This window comes from Micromesistius poutassou (genome assembly GCF_964030765.1).
Source record: "Micromesistius poutassou genome assembly, chromosome: 23".
NCBI classification, from domain to species: Eukaryota; Metazoa; Chordata; class Actinopteri; order Gadiformes; family Gadidae; genus Micromesistius; species Micromesistius poutassou.
Genome location: NC_140293.1, coordinates 7,925,827 through 7,951,558, shown reverse-complemented (window position 1 = coordinate 7,951,558; position 25,732 = coordinate 7,925,827). Strand labels below are relative to the sequence as shown.

At 38.0% G+C, this 25,732-nt stretch overlaps 15 non-coding genes across 15 annotated transcripts; all 15 read left to right on the top strand.

The window, feature by feature from the left end:
• Positions 1-710: 710 nt before the first annotated feature.
• AC3HAE_039006 (transfer RNA lysine (anticodon UUU)) lies at positions 711-783 on the top strand. The gene has a single exon. It is a non-coding gene; the product is annotated as a tRNA-Lys (tRNA).
• A 2,256-nt stretch (positions 784-3,039) lies between these two features.
• AC3HAE_039005 (transfer RNA lysine (anticodon UUU)) lies at positions 3,040-3,112 on the top strand. The gene has a single exon. It is a non-coding gene; the product is annotated as a tRNA-Lys (tRNA).
• A 2,256-nt stretch (positions 3,113-5,368) lies between these two features.
• AC3HAE_039004 (transfer RNA lysine (anticodon UUU)) lies at positions 5,369-5,441 on the top strand. The gene has a single exon. It is a non-coding gene; the product is annotated as a tRNA-Lys (tRNA).
• Positions 5,442-6,586: 1,145 nt separating this feature from the next.
• On the top strand, positions 6,587-6,659 carry AC3HAE_039003 (transfer RNA lysine (anticodon UUU)). The gene has a single exon. It is a non-coding gene; the product is annotated as a tRNA-Lys (tRNA).
• Positions 6,660-8,402: 1,743 nt separating this feature from the next.
• Positions 8,403-8,475, top strand: AC3HAE_039002 (transfer RNA lysine (anticodon UUU)). Its single transcript has one exon. It is a non-coding gene; the product is annotated as a tRNA-Lys (tRNA).
• A 1,134-nt stretch (positions 8,476-9,609) lies between these two features.
• On the top strand, positions 9,610-9,682 carry AC3HAE_039001 (transfer RNA lysine (anticodon UUU)). The gene has a single exon. It is a non-coding gene; the product is annotated as a tRNA-Lys (tRNA).
• Positions 9,683-11,425: 1,743 nt separating this feature from the next.
• Positions 11,426-11,498, top strand: AC3HAE_039000 (transfer RNA lysine (anticodon UUU)). The gene has a single exon. It is a non-coding gene; the product is annotated as a tRNA-Lys (tRNA).
• A 1,145-nt stretch (positions 11,499-12,643) lies between these two features.
• Positions 12,644-12,716, top strand: AC3HAE_038998 (transfer RNA lysine (anticodon UUU)). The gene has a single exon. It is a non-coding gene; the product is annotated as a tRNA-Lys (tRNA).
• A 1,134-nt stretch (positions 12,717-13,850) lies between these two features.
• Positions 13,851-13,923, top strand: AC3HAE_038996 (transfer RNA lysine (anticodon UUU)). The gene has a single exon. It is a non-coding gene; the product is annotated as a tRNA-Lys (tRNA).
• A 1,145-nt stretch (positions 13,924-15,068) lies between these two features.
• AC3HAE_038995 (transfer RNA lysine (anticodon UUU)) lies at positions 15,069-15,141 on the top strand. The gene has a single exon. It is a non-coding gene; the product is annotated as a tRNA-Lys (tRNA).
• A 1,134-nt stretch (positions 15,142-16,275) lies between these two features.
• Positions 16,276-16,348, top strand: AC3HAE_038994 (transfer RNA lysine (anticodon UUU)). Its single transcript has one exon. It is a non-coding gene; the product is annotated as a tRNA-Lys (tRNA).
• A 2,352-nt stretch (positions 16,349-18,700) lies between these two features.
• On the top strand, positions 18,701-18,773 carry AC3HAE_038993 (transfer RNA lysine (anticodon UUU)). Its single transcript has one exon. It is a non-coding gene; the product is annotated as a tRNA-Lys (tRNA).
• A 1,134-nt stretch (positions 18,774-19,907) lies between these two features.
• On the top strand, positions 19,908-19,980 carry AC3HAE_038992 (transfer RNA lysine (anticodon UUU)). Its single transcript has one exon. It is a non-coding gene; the product is annotated as a tRNA-Lys (tRNA).
• A 1,743-nt stretch (positions 19,981-21,723) lies between these two features.
• On the top strand, positions 21,724-21,796 carry AC3HAE_038991 (transfer RNA lysine (anticodon UUU)). The gene has a single exon. It is a non-coding gene; the product is annotated as a tRNA-Lys (tRNA).
• Positions 21,797-24,746: 2,950 nt separating this feature from the next.
• AC3HAE_038990 (transfer RNA lysine (anticodon UUU)) lies at positions 24,747-24,819 on the top strand. The gene has a single exon. It is a non-coding gene; the product is annotated as a tRNA-Lys (tRNA).
• The last annotated feature ends 913 nt before the right edge of the window (positions 24,820-25,732 follow it).

Sequence of the window (25,732 nt, the reverse complement as noted above, 5' to 3'; positions counted from 1 at the left end):
TTAAGCATAGCGTGTGGCTTTGAATTCCCTGTAGATGGTACAGGTACTTTTAATGGAAACCTAAAACATTTTTAATATGGGAAAATGTTGAGTTTATTGAAGCCTGGATAGCTCAGCCGGTAGAGCATCAGACTTTTAATCTGAGGGTCCAGCGTTCAAGTACCTGTTCAGGTGGGATTTCAGTTATAATAACTTCATTGACCCTTCATAGGTCATTGAGTGCTAGAATAGACGCACTCGTTATTGATACTTTACAAAGATTTAAAAACAGAAGCCTTGTGATCCTACAAATTGGACGTTTAAGTAGTTACTTGTATTTATTGTAATTGACTAATTGACACTGTCTAAAATACAGAATGATGAGTCTCATTTTGTTTAACCTCTCAGCTGCAGAGGTTTTGGCTAATGAACCATGTGCTCTTCAACAAACTCCAGTTCAATTCTGATTACTGTGACAGTCATTGAAATGGAAATTCTGTGAAAATCTAAATTTATTGGAGAATGCAGGCATCAATCCCGCTACCTCTCACATGCTAAGCGAGCACTCTACCATTTGAGCTAATTCCCCTATCTGTAAGACATTTTATAAGATAAAAAGCAGTACCATCATTGAGCATAGCTTGTGGCTTTGAATTCCCTGTAGATGGTACAGGTACTTTTAATGGAAACCTAAAACATTTTTAATGTGGGAAAATGTTGCGTTAATTGATGCCTGGATAGCTCAGCCGGTAGAGCATCAGACTTTTAATCTGAGGGTCCAGGGTTCAAGTCCCTGTTCAGGCGGGAATTCAATTATAAGAACTTCATTGACACTTCATAGGTCGTTGAGTGCTAGAATAGATGCGGTCGTTATTGATACTTTACAAAGATTTAAAAACAGAAGCCTTGTGATCCTACAAATTGGACGTTTAAGTAGTTACTTGTATTTATTGTAATTGACTAATTGACACTGTCTAAAATACAGAATGATGAGTCTCATTTTGTTTGACCTCTCACCTGCAGAGGTTTTGGCTAATGAACCATGTGCTCTTCAACAAACTCCAGTTCAATTCTGATTACTGTGACAGTCATTGAAATGGAAATTCTGTGAAAATCTGAATTTATTGGAGAATGCGGGCATCGATCCCGCTACCTCTCACATGCTAAGCGAGCGCTCTACCATTTGAGCTAATTCCCCTGTCTGTAAGACATCTTATAAGATAAAAAGCAGTACCCTCATTAAGCATAGCTTTTGGCTTTGAATTCCCTGTAGATGGTACAGGTACTTTTAATGGAAACCTAAAACATTTTTAATGTGGGAAAATGTTGAGTTCATTGAAGCCTGGATAGCTCAACCGGTAGAGCATCAGACTTTTAATCTGAGGGTCCAGGGTTCAAGTCCCTGTTCAGCCGGGAATTCAATTATAAGAACTTCATTGACACTTCATAGGTCGTTGAGTGCTAGAATAGATGCGCTCATTATTGATACTTTACAAAGATTTAAAAACAGAAGCCTTGTGATCCTACAAAATGGACGTTTAACTAGTTACTTGTATTTATTGTGATTGACTAATTGACACTGTCTAAAATACAGAATGATGAGTCTCATTTTGTTTGACCTCTCAGCTGCAGAGGTTTTGGCTAATGAACACTGTGCTCTTCAACAAACTCCAGTTCAATTCTGATTACTGTGACAGTCATTGAAATGGAAATTCTGTGAAAATCTAAATTTATTGGAGAATGCGGGCATCGATCCCTCTACCTCTCACATGCTAAGCGAGCGCTCTACCATTTGAGCTAATTCCCCTATCTGTAAGACATTTTATAAGATGAAAAGCAGTACCATCATTAAGCATAGCTTGTGGCTTTGAATTCCCTGTAGATGGTACAGGTACTTTTAATGGAAACCTAAAACATTTTTAATGTGGGAAAATGATGAGTTTATTAATGCCTGGATAGCTCAGCCGGTAGAGCATCAGACTTTTAATCTAAGGGTCCAGGGTTCAAGTCCCTGTTCAGGCGGGAATTCAATTATAAGAACTTCATAGGTCGTTGAGTGCTAGATTAGATGTGCTCGTTATTGATACTTTACAAAGATTTAAAAACAGAAGCCTTGTGATCCTACAAATTGGACATTTAACTAGTTACTTGTATTTATTGTAATTGACTAATTGGCACTGTCTAAAATACAGAATGATGAGTCTCATTTTGTTTGACCTCTCAGCTGCAGAGGTTTTGGCTAATGAACCATGTGCTCTTCAACAAACTCCAGTTCAATTCTGATTACTGTGACAGTCATTGAAATGGAAGACATGTAAGACATCTTATAAGATAAAAAGCAGTACCCTCATTAAGCATAGCGTGTGGCTTTGAATTCCCTGTAGATGGTACAGGTACTTTTAATGGAAACCTAAAACATTTTTAATATGGGAAAATGTTGAGTTTATTGAAGCCTGGATAGCTCAGCCGGTAGAGCATCAGACTTTTAATCTGAGGGTCCAGCGTTCAAGTACCTGTTCAGGTGGGATTTCAGTTATAATAACTTCATTGACCCTTCATAGGTCATTGAGTGCTAGAATAGACGCGCTCGTTATTGATACTTTACAAAGATTTAAAAACAGAAGCCTTGTGATCCTACAAATTGGACGTTTAAGTAGTTACTTGTATTTATTGTAATTGACTAATTGACACTGTCTAAAATACAGAATGATGAGTCTCATTTTGTTTAACCTCTCAGCTGCAGAGGTTTTGGCTAATGAACCATGTGCTCTTCAACAAACTCCAGTTCAATTCTGATTACTGTGACAGTCATTGAAATGGAAATTCTGTGAAAATCTAAATTTATTGGAGAATGCAGGCATCAATCCCGCTACCTCTCACATGCTAAGCGAGCACTCTACCATTTGAGCTAATTCCCCTATCTGTAAGACATTTTATAAGATAAAAAGCAGTACCATCATTGAGCATAGCTTGTGGCTTTGAATTCCCTGTAGATGGTACAGGTACTTTTAATGGAAACCTAAAACATTTTTAATGTGGGAAAATGTTGCGTTTATTGATGCCTGGATAGCTCAGCCGGTAGAGCATCAGACTTTTAATCTGAGGGTCCAGGGTTCAAGTCCCTGTTCAGGCGGGAATTCAATTATAAGAACTTCATTGACACTTCATAGGTCGTTGAGTGCTAGAATAGATGCGGTCGTTATTGATACTTTACAAAGATTTAAAAACAGAAGCCTTGTGATCCTACAAATTGGACGTTTAAGTAGTTACTTGTATTTATTGTAATTGACTAATTGACACTGTCTAAAATACAGAATGATGAGTCTCATTTTGTTTGACCTCTCACCTGCAGAGGTTTTGGCTAATGAACCATGTGCTCTTCAACAAACTCCAGTTCAATTCTGATTACTGTGACAGTCATTGAAATGGAAATTCTGTGAAAATCTGAATTTATTGGAGAATGCGGGCATCGATCCCGCTACCTCTCACATGCTAAGCGAGCGCTCTACCATTTGAGCTAATTCCCCTGTCTGTAAGACATCTTATAAGATAAAAAGCAGTACCCTCATTAAGCATAGCTTGTGGCTTTGAATTCCCTGTAGATGGTACAGGTACTTTTAATGGAAACCTAAAACATTTTTAATGTGGGAAAATGTTGAGTTCATTGAAGCCTGGATAGCTCAACCGGTAGAGCATCAGACTTTTAATCTGAGGGTCCAGGGTTCAAGTCCCTGTTCAGCCGGGAATTCAATTATAAGAACTTCATTGACACTTCATAGGTCGTTGAGTGCTAGAATAGATGCGCTCATTATTGATACTTTACAAAGATTTAAAAACAGAAGCCTTGTGATCCTACAAAATGGACGTTTAACTAGTTACTTGTATTTATTGTGATTGACTAATTGACACTGTCTAAAATACAGAATGATGAGTCTCATTTTGTTTGACCTCTCAGCTGCAGAGGTTTTGGCTAATGAACACTGTGCTCTTCAACAAACTCCAGTTCAATTCTGATTACTGTGACAGTCATTGAAATGGAAATTCTGTGAAAATCTAAATTTATTGGAGAATGCGGGCATCGATCCCTCTACCTCTCACATGCTAAGCGAGCGCTCTACCATTTGAGCTAATTCCCCTATCTGTAAGACATTTTATAAGATGAAAAGCAGTACCATCATTAAGCATAGCTTGTGGCTTTGAATTCCCTGTAGATGGTACAGGTACTTTTAATGGAAACCTAAAACATTTTTAATGTGGGAAAATGATGAGTTTATTAATGCCTGGATAGCTCAGCCGGTAGAGCATCAGACTTTTAATCTAAGGGTCCAGGGTTCAAGTCCCTGTTCAGGCGGGAATTCAATTATAAGAACTTCATAGGTCGTTGAGTGCTAGATTAGATGTGCTCGTTATTGATACTTTACAAAGATTTAAAAACAGAAGCCTTGTGATCCTACAAATTGGACATTTAACTAGTTACTTGTATTTATTGTAATTGACTAATTGACACTGTCTAAAATACAGAATGATGAGTCTCATTTTGTTTGACCTCTCAGCTGCAGAGGTTTTGGCTAATGAACCATGTGCTCTTCAACAAACTCCAGTTCAATTCTGATTACTGTGACAGTCATTGAAATGGAAGACATGTAAGACATCTTATAAGATAAAAAGCAGTACCCTCATTAAGCATAGCGTGTGGCTTTGAATTCCCTGTAGATGGTACAGGTACTTTTAATGGAAACCTAAAACATTTTTAATATGGGAAAATGTTGAGTTTATTGAAGCCTGGATAGCTCAGCCGGTAGAGCATCAGACTTTTAATCTGAGGGTCCAGCGTTCAAGTACCTGTTCAGGTGGGATTTCAGTTATAATAACTTCATTGACCCTTCATAGGTCATTGAGTGCTAGAATAGACGCGCTCGTTATTGATACTTTACAAAGATTTAAAAACAGAAGCCTTGTGATCCTACAAATTGGACGTTTAAGTAGTTACTTGTATTTATTGTAATTGACTAATTGACACTGTCTAAAATACAGAATGATGAGTCTCATTTTGTTTAACCTCTCAGCTGCAGAGGTTTTGGCTAATGAACCATGTGCTCTTCAACAAACTCCAGTTCAATTCTGATTACTGTGACAGTCATTGAAATGGAAATTCTGTGAAAATCTAAATTTATTGGAGAATGCAGGCATCAATCCCGCTACCTCTCACATGCTAAGCGAGCACTCTACCATTTGAGCTAATTCCCCTATCTGTAAGACATTTTATAAGATAAAAAGCAGTACCATCATTGAGCATAGCTTGTGGCTTTGAATTCCCTGTAGATGGTACAGGTACTTTTAATGGAAACCTAAAACATTTTTAATGTGGGAAAATGTTGCGTTTATTGATGCCTGGATAGCTCAGCCGGTAGAGCATCAGACTTTTAATCTGAGGGTCCAGGGTTCAAGTCCCTGTTCAGGCGGGTATTCAATTATAAGAACTTCATTGACACTTCATAGGTCGTTGAGTGCTAGAATAGATGCGGTCGTTATTGATACTTTACAAAGATTTAAAAACAGAAGCCTTGTGATCCTACAAATTGGACGTTTAAGTAGTTACTTGTATTTATTGTAATTGACTAATTGACACTGTCTAAAATACAGAATGATGAGTCTCATTTTGTTTGACTTCTCACCTGCAGAGATTTTGGCTAATGAACCATGTGCTCTTCAACAAACTCCAGTTCAATTCTGATTACTGTGACAGTCATTGAAATGGAAATTCTGTGAAAATCTGAATTTATTGGAGAATGTGGGCATCGATCCCACTACCTCTCACATGCTAAGTGAGCGCTCTACCATTTGAGCTAATTCCCCTATCTGTAAGACGTCTTCTAAGATAAAAAGCAGTACCCTCATTAAGCATAGCTTGTGGCTTTGAATTCCCTGTAGATGGTACAGGTACTTTTAATGGAAACCTAAAACATTTTTAATGTGGGAAAATGTTGAGTTTATTGAAGCCTGGATAGCTCAACCGGTAGAGCATCAGACTTTTAATCTGAGGGTCCAGGGTTCAAGTCCCTGTTCAGCCGGGAATTCAATTATAAGAACTTCATTGACACTTCATAGGTCGTTGAGTGCTAGAATAGATGCGCGCGTTATTGATACTTTACAAAGATTTAAAAACAGAAGCCTTGTGATCCTACAAAATGGACGTTTAACTAGTTACTTGTATTTATTGTGATTGACTAATTGACACTGTCTAAAATACAGAATGATGAGTCTCATTTTGTTTGACCTCTCAGCTGCAGAGGTTTTGGCTAATGAACACTGTGCTCTTCAACAAACTCCAGTTCAATTCTGATTACTGTGACAGTCATTGAAATGGAAATTCTGTGAAAATCTAAATTTATTGGAGAATGCGGGCATCGATCCCGCTACCTCTCACATGCTAAGCGAGCGCTCTACCATTTGAGCTAATTCCCCTATCTGTAAGACATTTTATAAGATGAAAAGCAGTACCATCATTAAGCATAGCTTGTGGCTTTGAATTCCCTGTAGATGGTACAGGTACTTTTAATGGAAACCTAAAACATTTTTAATGTGGGAAAATGTTGAGTTTATTTATGCCTGGATAGCTCAGCCGGTAGAGCATCAGACTTTTAATCTGAGGGTCCAGGGTTCAAGTCCCTGTTCAGGCGGGAATTCAATTATAAGAACTTCATAGGTCGTTGAGTGCTAGATTAGATGTGCTCGTTATTGATACTTTACAAAGATTTAAAAACAGAAGCCTTGTGATCCTACAAATTGGACATTTAACTAGTTACTTGTATTTATTGTAATTGACTAATTGACACCGTCTAAAATACAGAATGATGAGTCTCATTTTGTTTGACCTCTCAGCTGCAGAGGTTTTGGCTAATGAACCATGTGCTCTTCAACAAACTCCAGTTCAATTCTGATTACTGTGACAGTCATTGAAATGGAAATTCTGTGAAAATCTAAATTTATTGGAGAATGCGGGCATCGATCCCGCTACCTCTCACATGCTAAGCGAGCGCTCTACCATTTGAGCTAATTCCCCTTTCTGTAAGACATCTTATAAGATAAAAAGCAGTACCCTCATTAAGCATAGCGTGTGGCTTTGAATTCCCTGTAGATGGTACAGGTACTTTTAATGGAAACCTAAAACATTTTTAATATGGGAAAATGTTGAGTTTATTGAAGCCTGGATAGCTCAGCCGGTAGAGCATCAGACTTTTAATCTGAGGGTCCAGCGTTCAAGTACCTGTTCAGGTGGGATTTCAGTTATAATAACTTCATTGACCCTTCATAGGTCATTGAGTGCTAGAATAGACGCGCTCGTTATTGATACTTTACAAAGATTTAAAAACAGAAGCCTTGTGATCCTACAAATTGGACGTTTAAGTAGTTACTTGTATTTATTGTAATTGACTAATTGACACTGTCTAAAATACAGAATGATGAGTCTCATTTTGTTTCACCTCTCAGCTGCAGAGGTTTTGGCTAATGAACCATGTGTTCTTCAACAAACTCCAGTTCAATTCTGATTACTGTGACAGTCATTGAAATGGAAATTCTGTGAAAATCTAAATTTATTGGAGAATGCGGGCATCAATCCCGCTACCTCTCACATGCTAAGCGAGCGCTCTACCATTTGAGCTAATTCCCCTATCTGTAAGACATTTTATAAGATAAAAAGCAGTACCATCATTGAGCATAGCTTGTGGCTTTGAATTCCCTGTAGATGGTACAGGTACTTTTAATGGAAACCTAAAACATTTTTAATGTGGGAAAATGTTGCGTTTATTGATGCCTGGATAGCTCAGCCGGTAGAGCATCAGACTTTTAATCTGAGGGTCCAGGGTTCAAGTCCCTGTTCAGCCGGGAATTCAATTATAAGAACTTCATTGACACTTCATAGGTCGTTGAGTGCTAGAATAGATGCGCGCGTTATTGATACTTTACAAAGATTTAAAAACAGAAGCCTTGTGATCCTACAAAATGGACGTTTAACTAGTTACTTGTATTTATTGTGATTGACTAATTGACACTGTCTAAAATACAGAATGATGAGTCTCATTTTGTTTGACCTCTCAGCTGCAGAGGTTTTGGCTAATGAACACTGTGCTCTTCAACAAACTCCAGTTCAATTCTGATTACTGTGACAGTCATTGAAATGGAAATTCTGTGAAAATCTAAATTTATTGGAGAATGCGGGCATCGATCCCGCTACCTCTCACATGCTAAGCGAGCGCTCTACCATTTGAGCTAATTCCCCTATCTGTAAGACATTTTATAAGATGAAAAGCAGTACCATCATTAAGCATAGCTTGTGGCTTTGAATTCCCTGTAGATGGTACAGGTACTTTTAATGGAAACCTAAAACATTTTTAATGTGGGAAAATGTTGAGTTTATTTATGCCTGGATAGCTCAGCCGGTAGAGCATCAGACTTTTAATCTGAGGGTCCAGGGTTCAAGTCCCTGTTCAGGCGGGAATTCAATTATAAGAACTTCATAGGTCGTTGAGTGCTAGATTAGATGTGCTCGTTATTGATACTTTACAAAGATTTAAAAACAGAAGCCTTGTGATCCTACAAATTGGACATTTAACTAGTTACTTGTATTTATTGTAATTGACTAATTGACACTGTCTAAAATACAGAATGATGAGTCTCATTTTGTTTGACCTCTCAGCTGCAGAGGTTTTGGCTAATGAACCATGTGCTCTTCAACAAACTCCAGTTCAATTCTGATTACTGTGACAGTCATTGAAATGGAAATTCTGTGAAAATCTAAATTTATTGGAGAATGCGGGCATCGATCCCGCTACCTCTCACATGCTAAGCGAGCGCTCTACCATTTGAGCTAATTCCCCTTTCTGTAAGACATCTTATAAGATAAAAAGCAGTACCCTCATTAAGCATAGCGTGTGGCTTTGAATTCCCCGTAGATGGTACAGGTACTTTTAATGGAAACCTAAAACATTTTTAATATGGGAAAATGTTGAGTTTATTGAAGCCTGGATAGCTCAGCCGGTAGAGCATCAGACTTTTAATCTGAGGGTCCAGCGTTCAAGTACCTGTTCAGGTGGGATTTCAGTTATAATAACTTCATTGACCCTTCATAGGTCATTGAGTGCTAGAATAGACGCGCTCGTTATTGATACTTTACAAAGATTTAAAAACAGAAGCCTTGTGATCCTACAAATTGGACGTTTAAGTAGTTACTTGTATTTATTGTAATTGACTAATTGACACTGTCTAAAATACAGAATGATGAGTCTCATTTTGTTTAACCTCTCAGCTGCAGAGGTTTTGGCTAATGAACCATGTGCTCTTCAACAAACTCCAGTTCAATTCTGATTACTGTGACAGTCATTGAAATGGAAATTCTGTGAAAATCTAAATTTATTGGAGAATGCGGGCATCAATCCCGCTACCTCTCACATGCTAAGCGAGCGCTCTACCATTTGAGCTAATTCCCCTATCTGTAAGACATTTTATAAGATAAAAAGCAGTACCATCATTGAGCATAGCTTGTGGCTTTGAATTCCCTGTAGATGGTACAGGTACTTTTAATGGAAACCTAAAACATTTTTAATGTGGGAAAATGTTGCGTTTATTGATGCCTGGATAGCTCAGCCGGTAGAGCATCAGACTTTTAATCTGAGGGTCCAGGGTTCAAGTCCCTGTTCAGGCGGGAATTCAATTATAAGAACTTCATTGACACTTCATAGGTCGTTGAGTGCTAGAATAGATGCGGTCGTTATTGATACTTTACAAAGATTTAAAAACAGAAGCCTTGTGATCCTACAAATTGGACGTTTAAGTAGTTACTTGTATTTATTGTAATTGACTAATTGACACTGTCTAAAATACAGAATGATGAGTCTCATTTTGTTTGACCTCTCACCTGCAGAGGTTTTGGCTAATGAACCATGTGCTCTTCAACAAACTCCAGTTCAATTCTGATTACTGTGACAGTCATTGAAATGGAAATTCTGTGAAAATCTGAATTTATTGGAGAATGTGGGCATCGATCCCACTACCTCTCACATGCTAAGCGAGCGCTCTACCATTTGAGCTAATTCCCCTATCTGTAAGACGTCTTCTAAGATAAAAAGCAGTACCCTCATTAAGCATAGCTTGTGGCTTTGAATTCCCTGTAGATGGTACAGGTACTTTTAATGGAAACCTAAAACATTTTTAATGTGGGAAAATGTTGAGTTTATTGAAGCCTGGATAGCTCAACCGGTAGAGCATCAGACTTTTAATCTGAGGGTCCAGGGTTCAAGTCCCTGTTCAGCCGGGAATTCAATTATAAGAACTTCATAGGTCGTTGAGTGCTAGATTAGATGTGCTCGTTATTGATACTTTACAAAGATTTAAAAACAGAAGCCTTGTGATCCTACAAATTGGACATTTAACTAGTTACTTGTATTTATTGTAATTGACTAATTGACACTGTCTAAAATACAGAATGATGAGTCTCATTTTGTTTGACCTCTCAGCTGCAGAGGTTTTGGCTAATGAACCATGTGCTCTTCAACAAACTCCAGTTCAATTCTGATTACTGTGACAGTCATTGAAATGGAAATTCTGTGAAAATCTAAATTTATTGGAGAATGCGGGCATCGATCCCGCTACCTCTCACATGCTAAGCGAGCACTCTACCATTTGAGCTAATTCCCCTTTCTGTACGACATCTTATAAGATAAAAAGCAGTACCCTCATTAAGCATAGCGTGTGGCTTTGAATTCCCTGTAGATGGTACAGGTACTTTTAATGGAAACCTAAAACATTTTTAATATGGGAAAATGTTGAGTTTATTGAAGCCTGGATAGCTCAGCCGGTAGAGCATCAGACTTTTAATCTGAGGGTCCAGCGTTCAAGTACCTGTTCAGGTGGGATTTCAGTTATAATAACTTCATTGACCCTTCATAGGTCATTGAGTGCTAGAATAGACGCGCTCGTTATTGATACTTTACAAAGATTTAAAAACAGAAGCCTTGTGATCCTACAAATTGGACGTTTAAGTAGTTACTTGTATTTATTGTAATTGACTAATTGACACTGTCTAAAATACAGAATGATGAGTCTCATTTTGTTTAACCTCTCAGCTGCAGAGGTTTTGGCTAATGAACCATGTGCTCTTCAACAAACTCCAGTTCAATTCTGATTACTGTGACAGTCATTGAAATGGAAATTCTGTGAAAATCTAAATTTATTGGAGAATGCGGGCATCAATCCCGCTACCTCTCACATGCTAAGCGAGCGCTCTACCATTTGAGCTAATTCCCCTATCTGTAAGACATTTTATAAGATAAAAAGCAGTACCATCATTGAGCATAGCTTGTGGCTTTGAATTCCCTGTAGATGGTACAGGTACTTTTAATGGAAACCTAAAACATTTTTAATGTGGGAAAATGTTGCGTTTATTGATGCCTGGATAGCTCAGCCGGTAGAGCATCAGACTTTTAATCTGAGGGTCCAGGGTTCAAGTCCCTGTTCAGGCGGGAATTCAATTATAAGAACTTCATTGACACTTCATAGGTCGTTGAGTGCTAGAATAGATGCGGTCGTTATTGATACTTTACAAAGATTTAAAAACAGAAGCCTTGTGATCCTACAAATTGGACGTTTAAGTAGTTACTTGTATTTATTGTAATTGACTAATTGACACTGTCTAAAATACAGAATGATGAGTCTCATTTTGTTTGACCTCTCACCTGCAGAGGTTTTGGCTAATGAACCATGTGCTCTTCAACAAACTCCAGTTCAATTCTGATTACTGTGACAGTCATTGAAATGGAAATTCTGTGAAAATCTGAATTTATTGGAGAATGTGGGCATCGATCCCACTACCTCTCACATGCTAAGCGAGCGCTCTACCATTTGAGCTAATTCCCCTATCTGTAAGACGTCTTCTAAGATAAAAAGCAGTACCCTCATTAAGCATAGCTTGTGGCTTTGAATTCCCTGTAGATGGTACAGGTACTTTTAATGGAAACCTAAAACATTTTTAATGTGGGAAAATGTTGAGTTTATTGAAGCCTGGATAGCTCAACCGGTAGAGCATCAGACTTTTAATCTGAGGGTCCAGGGTTCAAGTCCCTGTTCAGCCGGGAATTCAATTATAAGAACTTCATTGACACTTCATAGGTCGTTGAGTGCTAGAATAGATGCGCGCGTTATTGATACTTTACAAAGATTTAAAAACAGAAGCCTTGTGATCCTACAAAATGGACGTTTAACTAGTTACTTGTATTTATTGTGATTGACTAATTGACACTGTCTAAAATACAGAAGGATGAGTCTCATTTTGTTTGACCTCTCAGCTGCAGAGGTTTTGGCTAATGAACACTGTGCTCTTCAACAAACTCCAGTTCAATTCTGATTACTGTGACAGTCATTGAAATGGAAATTCTGTGAAAATCTAAATTTATTGGAGAATGCGGGCATCGATCCCGCTACCTCTCACATGCTAAGCGAGCGCTCTACCATTTGAGCTAATTCCCCTATCTGTAAGACATTTTATAAGATGAAAAGCAGTACCATCATTAAGCATAGCTTGTGGCTTTGAATTCCCTGTAGATGGTACAGGTACTTTTAATGGAAACCTAAAACATTTTTAATGTGGGAAAATGTTGAGTTTATTTATGCCTGGATAGCTCAGCCGGTAGAGCATCAGTCTTTTAATCTGAGGGTCCAGGGTTCAAGTCCCTGTTCAGGCGGGAATTCAATTATAAGAACTTCATAGGTCGTTGAGTGCTAGATTAGATGTGCTCGTTATTGATACTTTACAAAGATTTAAAAACAGAAGCCTTGTGATCCTACAAATTGGACATTTAACTAGTTACTTGTATTTATTGTAATTGACTAATTGACACTGTCTAAAATACAGAATGATGAGTCTCATTTTGTTTAACCTCTCAGCTGCAGAGGTTTTGGCTAATGAACCATGTGCTCTTCAACAAACTCCAGTTCAATTCTGATTACTGTGACAGTCATTGAAATGGAAATTCTGTGAAAATCTAAATTTATTGGAGAATGCGGGCATCAATCCCTCTACCTCTCACATGCTAAGCGAGCGCTCTACCATTTGAGCTAATTCCCCTTTCTGTACGACATCTTATAAGATAAAAAGCAGTACCCTCATTAAGCATAGCGTGTGGCTTTGAATTCCCTGTAGATGGTACAGGTACTTTTAATGGAAACCTAAAACATTTTTAATATGGGAAAATGTTGAGTTTATTGAAGCCTGGATAGCTCAGCCGGTAGAGCATCAGACTTTTAATCTGAGGGTCCAGCGTTCAAGTACCTGTTCAGGTGGGATTTCAGTTATAATAACTTCATTGACCCTTCATAGGTCATTGAGTGCTAGAATAGACGCGCTCGTTATTCATACTTTACAAAGATTTAAAAACAGAAGCCTTGTGATCCTACAAATTGGACGTTTAAGTAGTTACTTGTATTTATTGTAATTGACTAATTGACACTGTCTAAAATACAGAATGATGAGTCTCATTTTGTTTAACCTCTCAGCTGCAGAGGTTTTGGCTAATGAACCATGTGCTCTTCAACAAACTCCAGTTCAATTCTGATTACTGTGACAGTCATTGAAATGGAAATTCTGTGAAAATCTAAATTTATTGGAGAATGCGGGCATCAATCCCGCTACCTCTCACATGCTAAGCGAGCGCTCTACCATTTGAGCTAATTCCCCTATCTGTAAGACATTTTATAAGATAAAAAGCAGTACCATCATTGAGCATAGCTTGTGGCTTTGAATTCCCTGTAGATGGTACAGGTACTTTTAATGGAAACCTAAAACATTTTTAATGTGGGAAAATGTTGCGTTTATTGATGCCTGGATAGCTCAGCCGGTAGAGCATCAGACTTTTAATCTGAGGGTCCAGGGTTCAAGTCCCTGTTCAGGCGGGAATTCAATTATAAGAACTTCATTGACACTTCATAGGTCGTTGAGTGCTAGAATAGATGCGGTCGTTATTGATACTTTACAAAGATTTAAAAACAGAAGCCTTGTGATCCTACAAATTGGACGTTTAAGTAGTTACTTGTATTTATTGTAATTGACTAATTGACACTGTCTAAAATACAGAATGATGAGTCTCATTTTGTTTGACCTCTCACCTGCAGAGGTTTTGGCTAATGAACCATGTGCTCTTCAACAAACTCCAGTTCAATTCTGATTACTGTGACAGTCATTGAAATGGAAATTCTGTGAAAATCTGAATTTATTGGAGAATGTGGGCATCGATCCCACTACCTCTCACATGCTAAGCGAGCGCTCTACCATTTGAGCTAATTCCCCTATCTGTAAGACGTCTTCTAAGATAAAAAGCAGTACCCTCATTAAGCATAGCTTGTGGCTTTGAATTCCCTGTAGATGGTACAGGTACTTTTAATGGAAACCTAAAACATTTTTAATGTGGGAAAATGTTGAGTTTATTGAAGCCTGGATAGCTCAACCGGTAGAGCATCAGACTTTTAATCTGAGGGTCCAGGGTTCAAGTCCCTGTTCAGCCGGGAATTCAATTATAAGAACTTCATTGACACTTCATAGGTCGTTGAGTGCTAGAATAGATGCGCGTGTTATTGATACTTTACAAAGATTTAAAAACAGAAGCCTTGTGATCCTACAAAATGGACGTTTAACTAGTTACTTGTATTTATTGTGATTGACTAATTGACACTGTCTAAAATACAGAAGGATGAGTCTCATTTTGTTTGACCTCTCAGCTGCAGAGGTTTTGGCTAATGAACACTGTGCTCTTCAACAAACTCCAGTTCAATTCTGATTACTGTGACAGTCATTGAAATGGAAATTCTGTGAAAATCTAAATTTATTGGAGAATGCGGGCATCGATCCCGCTACCTCTCACATGCTAAGCGAGCGCTCTACCATTTGAGCTAATTCCCCTATCTGTAAGACATTTTATAAGATGAAAAGCAGTACCATCATTAAGCATAGCTTGTGGCTTTGAATTCCCTGTAGATGGTACAGGTACTTTTAATGGAAACCTAAAACATTTTTAATGTGGGAAAATGTTGAGTTTATTTATGCCTGGATAGCTCAGCCGGTAGAGCATCAGTCTTTTAATCTGAGGGTCCAGGGTTCAAGTCCCTGTTCAGGCGGGAATTCAATTATAAGAACTTCATAGGTCGTTGAGTGCTAGATTAGATGTGCTCGTTATTGATACTTTACAAAGATTTAAAAACAGAAGCCTTGTGATCCTACAAATTGGACATTTAACTAGTTACTTGTATTTATTGTAATTGACTAATTGACACTGTCTAAAATACAGAATGATGAGTCTCATTTTGTTTGACCTCTCAGCTGCAGAGGTTTTGGCTAATGAACCATGTGCTCTTCAACAAACTCCAGTTCAATTCTGATTACTGTGACAGTCATTGAAATGGAAATTCTGTGAAAATCTAAATTTATTGGAGAATGCGGGCATCGATCCCGCTACCTCTCACATGCTAAGCGAGCGCTCTACCATTTGAGCTAATTCCCCTTTCTGTAAGACATCTTATAAGATAAAAAGCAGTACCCTCATTAAGCATAGCGTGTGGCTTTGAATTCCCTGTAGATGGTACAGGTACTTTTAATGGAAACCTAAAACATTTTTAATATGGGAAAATGTTGAGTTTATTGAAGCCTGGATAGCTCAGCCGGTAGAGCATCAGACTTTTAATCTGAGGGTCCAGCGTTCAAGTACCTGTTCAGGTGGGATTTCAGTTATAATAACTTCATTGACCCTTCATAGGTCATTGAGTGCTAGAATAGACGCGCTCGTTATTGATACTTTACAAAGATTTAAAAACAGAAGCCTTGTGATCCTACAAATTGGACGTTTAAGTAGTTACTTGTATTTATTGTAATTGACTAATTGACACTGTCTAAAATACAGAATGATGAGTCTCATTTTGTTTAACCTCTCAGCTGCAGAGGTTTTGGCTAATGAACCATGTGCTCTTCAACAAACTCCAGTTCAATTCTGATTACTGTGACAGTCATTGAAATGGAAATTCTGTGAAAATCTAAATTTATTGGAGAATGCGGGCATCAATCCCGCTACCTCTCACATGCTAAGCGAGCGCTCTACCATTTGAGCTAATTCCCCTATCTGTAAGACATTTTATAAGATAAAAAGCAGTACCATCATTAAGCATAGCTTGTGGCTTTGAATTCCCTGTAGATGGTACAGGTACTTTTAATGGAAACCTAAAACATTTTTAATGTGGGAAAATGTTGCGTTTATTGATGCCTGGATAGCTCAGCCGGTAGAGCATCAGACTTTTAATCTGAGGGTCCAGGGTTCAAGTCCCTGTTCAGGCGGGAATTCAATTATAAGAACTTCATTGACACTTCATAGGTCGTTGAGTGCTAGAATAGATGCGCTCGTTATTGATACTTTACAAAGATTTAAAAACAGAAGCCTTGTGATCCTACAAATTGGACGTTTAAGTAGTTACTTGTATTTATTGTAATTGACTAATTGACACTGTCTAAAATACAGAATGATGAGTCTCATTTTGTTTGACCTCTCAGCTGCAGAGGTTTTGGCTAATGAACACTGTGCTCTTCAACAAACTCCAGTTCAATTCTGATTACTGTGACAGTCATTGAAATGGAAATTCTGTGAAAATCTAAATTTATTGGAGAATGCGGGCATCGATCCCTCTACCTCTCACATGCTAAGCGAGCGCTCTACCATTTGAGCTAATTCCCCTATCTGTAAGACATTTTATAAGATGAAAAGCAGTACCATCATTAAGCATAGCTTGTGGCTTTGAATTCCCTGTAGATGGTACAGGTACTTTTAATGGAAACCTAAAACATTTTTAATGTGGGAAAATGTTGAGTTTATTAATGCCTGGATAGCTCAGCCGGTAGAGCATCAGACTTTTAATCTAAGGGTCCAGGGTTCAAGACCCTGTTCAGGCGGGAATTCAATTATAAGAACTTCATAGGTCGTTGAGTGCTAGATTAGATGTGCTCGTTATTGATACTTTACAAAGATTTAAAAACAGAAGCCTTGTGATCCTACAAATTGGACATTTAACTAGTTACTTGTATTTATTGTAATTGACTAATTGACACTGTCTAAAATACAGAATGATGAGTCTCATTTTGTTTGACCTCTCAGCTGCAGAGGTTTTGGCTAATGAACCATGTGCTCTTCAACAAACTCCAGTTCAATTCTGATTACTGTGACAGTCATTGAAATGGAAATTCTGTGAAAATCTAAATTTATTGGAGAATGCGGGCATCGATCCCGCTACCTCTCACATGCTAAGCGAGCGCTCTACCATTTGAGCTAATTCCCCTTTCTGTAAGACATCTTATAAGATAAAAAGCAGTACCCTCATTAAGCATAGCGTGTGGCTTTGAATTCCCTGTAGATGGTACAGGTACTTTTAATGGAAACCTAAAACATTTTTAATATGGGAAAATGTTGAGTTTATTGAAGCCTGGATAGCTCAGCCGGTAGAGCATCAGACTTTTAATCTGAGGGTCCAGCGTTCAAGTACCTGTTCAGGTGGGATTTCAGTTATAATAACTTCATTGACCCTTCATAGGTCATTGAGTGCTAGAATAGACGCGCTCGTTATTGATACTTTACAAAGATTTAAAAACAGAAGCCTTGTGATCCTACAAATTGGACGTTTAAGTAGTTACTTGTATTTATTGTAATTGACTAATTGACACTGTCTAAAATACAGAATGATGAGTCTCATTTTGTTTAACCTCTCAGCTGCAGAGGTTTTGGCTAATGAACCATGTGCTCTTCAACAAACTCCAGTTCAATTCTGATTACTGTGACAGTCATTGAAATGGAAATTCTGTGAAAATCTAAATTTATTGGAGAATGCGGGCATCAATCCCGCTACCTCTCACATGCTAAGCGAGCGCTCTACCATTTGAGCTAATTCCCCTATCTGTAAGACATTTTATAAGATAAAAAGCAGTACCATCATTGAGCATAGCTTGTGGCTTTGAATTCCCTGTAGATGGTACAGGTACTTTTAATGGAAACCTAAAACATTTTTAATGTGGGAAAATGTTGCGTTTATTGATGCCTGGATAGCTCAGCCGGTAGAGCATCAGACTTTTAATCTGAGGGTCCAGGGTTCAAGTCCCTGTTCAGCCGGGAATTCAATTATAAGAACTTCATTGACACTTCATAGGTCGTTGAGTGCTAGAATAGATGCGGTCGTTATTGATACTTTACAAAGATTTAAAAACAGAAGCCTTGTGATCCTACAAATTGGACGTTTAAGTAGTTACTTGTATTTATTGTAATTGACTAATTGACACTGTCTAAAATACAGAATGATGAGTCTCATTTTGTTTGACCTCTCACCTGCAGAGGTTTTGGCTAATGAACACTGTGCTCTTCAACAAACTCCAGTTCAATTCTGATTACTGTGACAGTCATTGAAATGGAAATTCTGTGAAAATCTAAATTTATTGGAGAATGCGGGCATCGATCCCGCTACCTCTCACATGCTAAGCGAGCGCTCTACCATTTGAGCTAATTCCCCTATCTGTAAGACATTTTATAAGATGAAAAGCAGTACCATCATTAAGCATAGCTTGTGGCTTTGAATTCCCTGTAGATGGTACAGGTACTTTTAATGGAAACCTAAAACATTTTTAATGTGGGAAAATGTTGAGTTTATTTATGCCTGGATAGCTCAGCCGGTAGAGCATCAGTCTTTTAATCTGAGGGTCCAGGGTTCAAGTCCCTGTTCAGGCGGGAATTCAATTATAAGAACTTCATAGGTCGTTGAGTGCTAGATTAGATGTGCTCGTTATTGATACTTTACAAAGATTTAAAAACAGAAGCCTTGTGATCCTACAAATTGGACATTTAACTAGTTACTTGTATTTATTGTAATTGACTAATTGACACTGTCTAAAATACAGAATGATGAGTCTCATTTTGTTTGACCTCTCAGCTGCAGAGGTTTTGGCTAATGAACCATGTGCTCTTCAACAAACTCCAGTTCAATTCTGATTACTGTGACAGTCATTGAAATGGAAATTCTGTGAAAATCTAAATTTATTGGAGAATGCGGGCATCGATCCCGCTACCTCTCACATGCTAAGCGAGCGCTCTACCATTTGAGCTAATTCCCCTTTCTGTAAGACATCTTATAAGATAAAAAGCAGTACCCTCATTAAGCATAGCGTGTGGCTTTGAATTCCCTGTAGATGGTACAGGTACTTTTAATGGAAACCTAAAACATTTTTAATATGGGAAAATGTTGAGTTTATTGAAGCCTGGATAGCTCAGCCGGTAGAGCATCAGACTTTTAATCTGAGGGTCCAGCGTTCAAGTACCTGTTCAGGTGGGATTTCAGTTATAATAACTTCATTGACCCTTCATAGGTCATTGAGTGCTAGAATAGACGCGCTCGTTATTGATACTTTACAAAGATTTAAAAACAGAAGCCTTGTGATCCTACAAATTGGACGTTTAAGTAGTTACTTGTATTTATTGTAATTGACTAATTGACACTGTCTAAAATACAGAATGATGAGTCTCATTTTGTTTAACCTCTCAGCTGCAGAGGTTTTGGCTAATGAACCATGTGCTCTTCAACAAACTCCAGTTCAATTCTGATTACTGTGACAGTCATTGAAATGGAAATTCTGTGAAAATCTAAATTTATTGGAGAATGCGGGCATCAATCCCGCTACCTCTCACATGCTAAGCGAGCGCTCTACCATTTGAGCTAATTCCCCTATCTGTAAGACATTTTATAAGATAAAAAGCAGTACCATCATTAAGCATAGCTTGTGGCTTTGAATTCCCTGTAGATGGTACAGGTACTTTTAATGGAAACCTAAAACATTTTTAATGTGGGAAAATGTTGCGTTTATTGATGCCTGGATAGCTCAGCCGGTAGAGCATCAGACTTTTAATCTGAGGGTCCAGGGTTCAAGTCCCTGTTCAGGCGGGAATTCAATTATAAGAACTTCATTGACACTTCATAGGTCGTTGAGTGCTAGAATAGATGCGCTCGTTATTGATACTTTACAAAGATTTAAAAACAGAAGCCTTGTGATCCTACAAATTGGACGTTTAAGTAGTTACTTGTATTTATTGTAATTGACTAATTGACACTGTCTAAAATACAGAATGATGAGTCTCATTTTGTTTGACCTCTCAGCTGCAGAGGTTTTGGCTAATGAACACTGTGCTCTTCAACAAACTCCAGTTCAATTCTGATTACTGTGACAGTCATTGAAATGGAAATTCTGTGAAAATCTAAATTTATTGGAGAATGCGGGCATCGATCCCTCTACCTCTCACATGCTAAGCGAGCGCTCTACCATTTGAGCTAATTCCCCTATCTGTAAGACATTTTATAAGATGAAAAGCAGTACCATCATTAAGCATAGCTTGTGGCTTTGAATTCCCTGTAGATGGTACAGGTACTTTTAATGGAAACCTAAAACATTTTTAATGTGGGAAAATGTTGAGTTTATTAATGCCTGGATAGCTCAGCCGGTAGAGCATCAGACTTTTAATCTAAGGGTCCAGGGTTCAAGTCCCTGTTCAGGCGGGAATTCAATTATAAGAACTTCATAGGTCGTTGAGTGCTAGATTAGATGTGCTCGTTATTGATACTTTACAAAGATTTAAAAACAGAAGCCTTGTGATCCTACAAATTGGACATTTAACTAGTTACTTGTATTTATTGTAATTGACTAATTGACACTGTCTAAAATACAGAATGATGAGTCTCATTTTGTTTGACCTCTCAGCTGCAGAGGTTTTGGCTAATGAACCATGTGCTCTTCAACAAACTCCAGTTCAATTCTGATTACTGTGACAGTCATTGAAATGGAAATTCTGTGAAAATCTAAATTTATTGGAGAATGCGGGCATCGATCCCGCTACCTCTCACATGCTAAGCGAGCGCTCTACCATTTGAGCTAATTCCCCTTTCTGTAAGACATCTTATAAGATAAAAAGCAGTACCCTCATTAAGCATAGCGTGTGGCTTTGAATTCCCTGTAGATGGTACAGGTACTTTTAATGGAAACCTAAAACATTTTTAATATGGGAAAATGTTGAGTTTATTGAAGCCTGGATAGCTCAGCCGGTAGAGCATCAGACTTTTAATCTGAGGGTCCAGCGTTCAAGTACCTGTTCAGGTGGGATTTCAGTTATAATAACTTCATTGACCCTTCATAGGTCATTGAGTGCTAGAATAGACGCGCTCGTTATTGATACTTTACAAAGATTTAAAAACAGAAGCCTTGTGATCCTACAAATTGGACGTTTAAGTAGTTACTTGTATTTATTGTAATTGACTAATTGACACTGTCTAAAATACAGAATGATGAGTCTCATTTTGTTTAACCTCTCAGCTGCAGAGGTTTTGGCTAATGAACCATGTGCTCTTCAACAAACTCCAGTTCAATTCTGATTACTGTGACAGTCATTGAAATGGAAATTCTGTGAAAATCTAAATTTATTGGAGAATGCGGGCATCAATCCCGCTACCTCTCACATGCTAAGCGAGCGCTCTACCATTTGAGCTAATTCCCCTATCTGTAAGACATTTTATAAGATAAAAAGCAGTACCATCATTGAGCATAGCTTGTGGCTTTGAATTCCCTGTAGATGGTACAGGTACTTTTAATGGAAACCTAAAACATTTTTAATGTGGGAAAATGTTGCGTTTATTGATGCCTGGATAGCTCAGCCGGTAGAGCATCAGACTTTTAATCTGAGGGTCCAGGGTTCAAGTCCCTGTTCAGGCGGGAATTCAATTATAAGAACTTCATTGACACTTCATAGGTCGTTGAGTGCTAGAATAGATGCGGTCGTTATTGATACTTTACAAAGATTTAAAAACAGAAGCCTTGTGATCCTACAAATTGGACGTTTAAGTAGTTACTTGTATTTATTGTAATTGACTAATTGACACTGTCTAAAATACAGAATGATGAGTCTCATTTTGTTTGACCTCTCACCTGCAGAGGTTTTGGCTAATGAACCATGTGCTCTTCAACAAACTCCAGTTCAATTCTGATTACTGTGACAGTCATTGAAATGGAAATTCTGTGAAAATCTGAATTTATTGGAGAATGTGGGCATCGATCCCACTACCTCTCACATGCTAAGCGAGCGCTCTACCATTTGAGCTAATTCCCCTATCTGTAAGACGTCTTCTAAGATAAAAAGCAGTACCCTCATTAAGCATAGCTTGTGGCTTTGAATTCCCTGTAGATGGTACAGGTACTTTTAATGGAAACCTAAAACATTTTTAATGTGGGAAAATGTTGAGTTTATTGAAGCCTGGATAGCTCAACCGGTAGAGCATCAGACTTTTAATCTGAGGGTCCAGGGTTCAAGTCCCTGTTCAGCCGGGAATTCAATTATAAGAACTTCATAGGTCGTTGAGTGCTAGATTAGATGTGCTCGTTATTGATACTTTACAAAGATTTAAAAACAGAAGCCTTGTGATCCTACAAATTGGACATTTAACTAGTTACTTGTATTTATTGTAATTGACTAATTGACACTGTCTAAAATACAGAATGATGAGTCTCATTTTGTTTGACCTCTCAGCTGCAGAGGTTTTGGCTAATGAACCATGTGCTCTTCAACAAACTCCAGTTCAATTCTGATTACTGTGACAGTCATTGAAATGGAAATTCTGTGAAAATCTAAATTTATTGGAGAATGCGGGCATCGATCCCGCTACCTCTCAAATGCTAAGCGAGCGCTCTACCATTTGAGCTAATTCCCCTTTCTGTACGACATCTTATAAGATAAAAAGCAGTACCCTCATTAAGCATAGCGTGTGGCTTTGAATTCCCTGTAGATGGTACAGGTACTTTTAATGGAAACCTAAAACATTTTTAATATGGGAAAATGTTGAGTTTATTGAAGCCTGGATAGCTCAGCCGGTAGAGCATCAGACTTTTAATCTGAGGGTCCAGCGTTCAAGTACCTGTTCAGGTGGGATTTCAGTTATAATAACTTCATTGACCCTTCATAGGTCATTGAGTGCTAGAATAGACGCGCTCGTTATTGATACTTTACAAAGATTTAAAAACAGAAGCCTTGTGATCCTACAAATTGGACGTTTAAGTAGTTACTTGTATTTATTGTAATTGACTAATTGACACTGTCTAAAATACAGAATGATGAGTCTCATTTTGTTTGACCTCTCAGCTGCAGAGGTTTTGGCTAATGAACACTGTGCTCTTCAACAAACTCCAGTTCAATTCTGATTACTGTGACAGTCATTGAAATGGAAATTCTGTGAAAATCTAAATTTATTGGAGAATGCGGGCATCGATCCCTCTACCTCTCACATGCTAAGCGAGCGCTCTACCATTTGAGCTAATTCCCCTATCTGTAAGACATTTTATAAGATGAAAAGCAGTACCATCATTAAGCATAGCTTGTGGCTTTGAATTCCCTGTAGATGGTACAGGTACTTTTAATGGAAACCTAAAACATTTTTAATGTGGGAAAATGTTGAGTTTATTAATGACTGGATAGCTCAGCCGGTAGAGCATCAGACTTTTAATCTAAGGGTCCAGGGTTCAAGTCCCTGTTCAGGCGGGAATTCAATTATAAGAACTTCATAGGTCGTTGAGTGCTAGATTAGATGTGCTCGTTATTGATACTTTACAAAGATTTAAAAACAGAAGCCTTGTGATCCTACAAATTGGACATTTAACTAGTTACTTGTATTTATTGTAATTGACTAATTGACACTGTCTAAAATACAGAATGATGAGTCTCATTTTGTTTGACCTCTCAGCTGCAGAGGTTTTGGCTAATGAACCATGTGCTCTTCAACAAACTCCAGTTCAATTCTGATTACTGTGACAGTCATTGAAATGGAAATTCTGTGAAAATCTAAATTTATTGGAGAATGCGGGCATCGATCCCGCTACCTCTCACATGCTAAGCGAGCGCTCTACCATTTGAGCTAATTCCCCTTTCTGTAAGACATCTTATAAGATAAAAAGCAGTACCCTCATTAAGCATAGCGTGTGGCTTTGAATTCCCTGTAGATGGTACAGGTACTTTTAATGGAAACCTAAAACATTTTTAATATGGGAAAAAGTTGAGTTTATTGAAGCCTGGATAGCTCAGCCGGTAGAGCATCAGACTTTTAATCTGAGGGTCCAGCGTTCAAGTACCTGTTCAGGTGGGATTTCAGTTATAATAACTTCATTGACCCTTCATAGGTCATTGAGTGCTAGAATAGACGCGCTCGTTATTGATACTTTACAAAGATTTAAAAACAGAAGCCTTGTGATCCTACAAATTGGACGTTTAAGTAGTTACTTGTATTTATTGTAATTGACTAATTGACACTGTCTAAAATACAGAATGATGAGTCTCATTTTGTTTAACCTCTCAGCTGCAGAGGTTTTGGCTAATGAACCATGTGCTCTTCAACAAACTCCAGTTCAATTCTGATTACTGTGACAGTCATTGAAATGGAAATTCTGTGAAAATCTAAATTTATTGGAGAATGCGGGCATCAATCCCGCTACCTCTCACATGCTAAGCGAGCGCTCTACCATTTGAGCTAATTCCCCTATCTGTAAGACATTTTATAAGATAAAAAGCAGTACCATCATTGAGCATAGCTTGTGGCTTTGAATTCCCTGTAGATGGTACAGGTACTTTTAATGGAAACCTAAAACATTTTTAATGTGGGAAAATGTTGCGTTTATTGATGCCTGGATAGCTCAGCAGGTAGAGCATCAGACTTTTAATCTGAGGGTCCAGGGTTCAAGTCCCTGTTCAGGCGGGAATTCAATTATAAGAACTTCATTGACACTTCATAGGTCGTTGAGTGCTAGAATAGATGCGGTCGTTATTGATACTTTACAAAGATTTAAAAACAGAAGCCTTGTGATCCTACAAATTGGACGTTTAAGTAGTTACTTGTATTTATTGTAATTGACTAATTGACACTGTCTAAAATACAGAATGATGAGTCTCATTTTGTTTGACCTCTCACCTGCAGAGGTTTTGGCTAATGAACCATGTGCTCTTCAACAAACTCCAGTTCAATTCTGATTACTGTGACAGTCATTGAAATGGAAATTCTGTGAAAATCTGAATTTATTGGAGAATGTGGGCATCGATCCCACTACCTCTCACATGCTAAGCGAGCGCTCTACCATTTGAGCTAATTCCCCTATCTGTAAGACGTCTTCTAAGATAAAAAGCAGTACCCTCATTAAGCATAGCTTGTGGCTTTGAATTCCCTGTAGATGGTACAGGTACTTTTAATGGAAACCTAAAACATTTTTAATGTGGGAAAATGTTGAGTTTATTGAAGCCTGGATAGCTCAACCGGTAGAGCATCAGACTTTTAATCTGAGGGTCCAGGGTTCAAGTCCCTGTTCAGCCGGGAATTCAATTATAAGAACTTCATAGGTCGTTGAGTGCTAGATTAGATGTGCTCGTTATTGATACTTTACAAAGATTTAAAAACAGAAGCCTTGTGATCCTACAAATTGGACATTTAACTAGTTACTTGTATTTATTGTAATTGACTAATTGACACTGTCTAAAATACAGAATGATGAGTCTCATTTTGTTTGACCTCTCAGCTGCAGAGGTTTTGGCTAATGAACCATGTGCTCTTCAACAAACTCCAGTTCAATTCTGATTACTGTGACAGTCATTGAAATGGAAATTCTGTGAAAATCTAA